This window comes from Carya illinoinensis, chromosome 1 (genome assembly GCF_018687715.1).
Source record: "Carya illinoinensis cultivar Pawnee chromosome 1, C.illinoinensisPawnee_v1, whole genome shotgun sequence".
NCBI classification, from domain to species: Eukaryota; Viridiplantae; Streptophyta; class Magnoliopsida; order Fagales; family Juglandaceae; genus Carya; species Carya illinoinensis.
In genome coordinates, this window is record NC_056752.1 from 56,099,084 (window position 1) to 56,104,188 (window position 5,105).

Consider the following 5,105-nt stretch of genomic DNA (forward strand, 5'->3'; position numbering starts at 1 on the left):
CAGGATGCCCTTTGCCAGGTCGAAAGGGAGGCAGGGCTTGAGTTGGCCTGGAATAGGTTTCAGGAGCTTCGGTGGGAGCGGGCATCGGTCATTAGGCAATGCTCAAAGCTGCAGCGGGCCAATGATTGGGCCAACACCCTTGTAAAGGAGGTGGTTGAGAAGAATAATACCATCATAGCTCGGGACCTTGACATCTCAGTTATGAGGTCTGGTTGGGAAACCACTGCCAAGTACTTCGTGGAGATCAAATCTTAGATTGCGAATACTCAAGCCATTTGGGACACGATCTAGGTGTACGGCTCAGGAAATGCCTAGAACGGCTGTGCGAGTATTTGCGGGAGCATTCCAGGACGGATCTGCATGCTCTAAGTCTGTCCTTCCTCCTTTCGAACCCCCAGGTGCATGCCTATGTCGAGAACTTCAGGAAGCCAAGGTTCCCTCCGAATGCTCCTCCTTCTCTGCAATGATCGGGACTCTATCGGAGAGCACTTAGCTCTACCACAAAAGAATACCCCGACCTGATCGCTTAGGAGTTCTTTGATGCTTGAGTGCCGCTGCTCAATGGTCGATTGTTTGAAAACAATTTACAATTAATGCAATGGTAATTGCAAGAATTAAGTTTAACTTCTAGATACATATAATTAATTGGACGCATTATACAAGATACCTATTAAAATTTTCTCAAAAACAAAATATTAATCAACTCCCATTGTATATCGATCATGATAATTGGGTCGAAAACTTTACGATACTAGCATTAATTCCTTATCAACATGACTTTTAACCATGCATCAGGTAAAGAGCCCACTTCTTATTTGTTTCTTGGATCGAGCCAGCTTGCATGTTTTTATTTTAATCATTATTCTAAATATGAAATTTGCACTTGCGATTTCTATTAATATGTTTTGCAGGAATAATTTATTATATAAAAAGATAATACTATTATTCATATATATATAGTTCAACCACTTAGATAAAAACTACTTAAGATTTGACATATTAGCTGGTAAAATTAGAGATGATAAAAACTAGAATGAAGAAAAATTTCCTTTAAAAGATTTTTGTTAATCGTCCTTTTAATTATCTTCCTTTAAAGTGGCAATCATTTAATATCACATTAGCAAATGATAAAAATATGAAAATTAGAAGAATAATGATTCAATGAATGTATAATATTTCTCATATTATAAGTTAAAGACGTACAATATTTTGGTGGAGAGAAGTGTTGTTAATTATCACCATTAATTTAATCATCATTTATTCATCGGTTTGATATGGCATCAAGTTATTAGAAAACTATTTATATATTTTTTTTACTTATATACCAATTATTTGATATCATATTAAGAAATAATGAAAGAATTATGATCATAAAAATAATGGTAAATAACTCTTTTGTTTTCTTTAAAGAAAGGCCTTCTAAGAAGTTGCACACATTACAAGAAAACTAGTTATTTGTATATATCTAATTATTTCTTGCGTAAATGACTATTTTTAATTAAAATAAGTTTGTTTTCTAATAATTAATACTCGTTTTTCTTGTAGCATGCTGATAAAAAAATCATTCTATGGTTAAAATATTGAAATTATAATAATCTAAATAAATGAAAAGAGCTAACACGAGAAAGTAAAATTGAGCTCACCACCACCATCCACTCTTTGAAATAAATCAGCTCATTGCTACGTACTCATGCATAACATAGACTTTTTTTTTTGTTTTTTTAGAAGTACATAACATAGACTTTTGAAAAGCTGATAAGACCTGTACGCGCGTATGTAGATGACTGGATACAAAGAAAAGGTAATTCATATACGTAGATGACTAGAACATGCATGCAGCATATTGGGAGTACTGCCCGCTGAAGCCTGAGAGTAATTAATTCTCTATTTTCGGGTCCGGTTACAAATTGATCATGATCAATAAAAACTATCAAATAAGATCAATCATCCCACCTATTGCTTCTCCTAAGATTGCAGTAATAACGAGATGAAGAGCCATTTTTATCAGCCCCAAGTGCATCTTGCGAACCTTCCTTGTAGGTAACTTACTATCTCAATTGCCAATTGTATGGTTTGCCTTCCCGGATCACCATTTGGAGATTGGAGTTGATCGGTCCTCCATTTATCCAAAATCAAGTCCTGAACGCACGCCACATGGTAACAGAAATCGTCATTGGTGGAGACATAAACCCAGCCATGGATACCTTTTGAGATCTTTCTGTTTTGGCATCTTAGACATGACTTTGAGGTGGGCCAGCATTTGGCCTTCTTATGTAGCTCCAGGTTCACCGCCTGATCACCTTGAGGAGCTGACAAAGCGGGCGGGAGCTTCAAACAACAAGGATGTATTACGTGTGCTTTATTACAATAAGATTGGTACCTGAACCCCTGGACGCCCTTCCCACAAGCAACACACAACCCAATAGACCTTGATGGCCGGAAGATGTTTATTATGAAATATTAACCATGTGTTGCCGAAAAACGGGTGGGTGATGTAGCTGAGGCGATCAACCGCAGCGCACTGCTCATGAAGATGAAAGTCGCACCCATTTTCGATACACTGGTAACAAGGATGAAACCCTTCTTGTTTACAGCCATCACATTTATAAGGTGTTTCGACGCCATTGATCCACTTTAGCACGTGTTCTGGGTGGCTAGAGTGCTCTAACTCAGGAAGTCTCACCATACTTCACAATGAATATCAGAAACTAGCTAGCAGCTTAACTTGAGTAATCGATTATCACTACTGTTGGCCTTTTTGTTGTTTGTCAGTCTCTGATCGAAATATTCCTGATCACCTGGCACATATGCATTAATTTGCTCGAAAACGTAAATGAATTTGGATTTTTATATGAATTGTACTTAATAATAGTACTGTCTTAAAAAAAACATTCGATACCAGGATACGTACGTGCTTACCAGGAAAAAAGATTATTTCGCACTTGAAGAAACAAATTGGCCGGTGATCGATATATGCAGCGGTCGCTAGCTAGCAAACTCGATAGCAAACTGATCTTCAGTACTGCATATATATATATATATATATGTATATATATGAGTACTGGAACAAATTGTTCTGTTCAGCACTTTCTCTTATTAATTTCTTCTCAAATGCGCGGTACTTTCATTTTCTCTCCACGTGGCCGGAGATCTAACTCGATCTTTTAATTTGGGACCACATCAAAATCGTACAACTTGCAAGACTAGTTCAAATATTTTGTCCTTAATTACTTGTAAATCAATTTATATAATAAACTTTTCACATTCATGCACCCAACTTCGTGGTGTTTTCTCTTGTACGTGTTCAACGTCGACTTATCGATAATATTTATTGGTAATTTTTGGATTTCTTAATGATCTCGATGATCCACGTGATCATTCATATATTCTTGTATGAACATGATTCATGCAGTTAATGATTTAAAGACCTCGAACTAGATGATCAACCTTATAATTAAGACGTTGCAATGTGCAGTACTTCGTTAAAATTATCTGACAATTTACTATTTCACAACCTTAATTTATAGTTGGATGTTAATGAAAAAGGCACGTCGCTGCTTAAATCTCGAAATATTAGAGGGTCGAATATTGTTGAAATTTATTATATTAGAACTTTTATCCACCATAATATATATATTGACCCCTTAAAACTAGCTTGTAGCTTGTCATAATTGATTCAAAGATCAGCCAACTTGCCTTAATATATAGGTCCTTAATTCTACATGGACCGATGGTTTGCAAATTATGGAAAAGAGAAACGCTTCTAGCAGGACAATCCTCTAAGTAGAGATAAACAGAAACGAATGAGATAGTGACACATAAATGACCCTTCAACTAGCTTGTGTGCCGCGCTGCAGGTAATTTTTTTCTCTATTTCTGTCCAGCCACCACACCTCTCTCTCTCTCTCTCTCTCTCTCTCTCTCTCTCTCTCATACTGCAAGCAAGCAACAGGAATCCATCAACAGCTACCATTGGGGTTTTTGAGCTGGTTCCATTAACACGAATACAAATTTTCAGTATTCTATTGTTCGGTATTCTATTAACATGGTATTAAATTTGTTTGGTATTCTATTGTTTGTGGTGATGGGTCAGTTTTGTTGTAAAAATTAAAAAGAAATTCCTATAGATCCCTCTGATCATTAAGTGATAGATGGTCCAACTTTTTAGAGATTAAATCGAACCCAAAGAGAAAAGTACCTTCATTCTGTAAAATGGAAGTCGAAATTTTTTTCCTTTATCCATGTTCTGTTTTTCGAACTTTGTTCTTCATTGTAAAATGATGGAGGGATAGGGTTTTATGGGGGAGGGAGGGAGATAGTGAGATGAGAGAGAGAGAGAGAGAGAGAGAGAGAGGGGGCATCCTGACGCAAAGAATTGAAAGAAAGACCAAATGATGGGTTCGAAGCAGAGAGGGATTTTGTTTGATGGGTGAATCAGATAGCGAGAAGAGAGAGAGAAGGGTTTTGCTTGATGGGTTCGAAGCACACAGAGAGGAATTTCACTTTTCGTGTTGCATGAGAGAGAGCAGGAGTTCCCCTACACCGCAGTTTGGAAAGTTGGTGATGTAGCCCTTATGTGGCTTTTGCCTATTGGCTTCCAATAATAAGGGTTGGTAGGATAAACCGGTCTGAAGTTATTTTCTATGAAAAATTATATAATTACTAGTATTTTTATAATTATTATTCAAATATGTGTAAATGAGAGATATTTTTATAAAATAACTTATATAAGTAACATCAATTATATAAATATTCTCAATTTAATGCATAATTGTATAAAAATTATAAAAAGAAATTATAAGTGTAGCATTACTCTTGCAATATGATATCAATCCCCTTGGAAGTTTTTTAATATATATGTTTTTGATGGATAAAAAACAAAAATAGAAAATGATCAAAGGTTTGGTATAGGCTGCTTAATGTAGGTACTACGCAGCATTAATAGTCTCGACGGTAACTTTGAATTAGGACTATTCATCCGAGTATATCCGGCCCGAAACCCAGATTTTAAATCTGGGCCAGATTCCAGACCGGATATACATGGTTTTGACCCGGGCCGAAACCTGGATGGATTCCGGGTTGTAACAACCCGGAATTCCGGGTTT

General features: G+C 36.3%; 1 long non-coding RNA gene across 1 annotated transcript; it reads right to left on the reverse strand.

Annotated features, from left to right (window-relative positions):
* Positions 1-1,789: 1,789 nt before the first annotated feature.
* On the reverse strand, positions 1,790-3,016 carry LOC122303695. The gene is made up of 2 exons (XR_006240794.1): positions 2,920-3,016; positions 1,790-2,798 (listed from the first exon to the last, which is right to left on the reverse strand). It is a non-coding gene; the product is annotated as an uncharacterized LOC122303695 (long non-coding RNA).
* Positions 3,017-5,105: the final 2,089 nt, after the last annotated feature.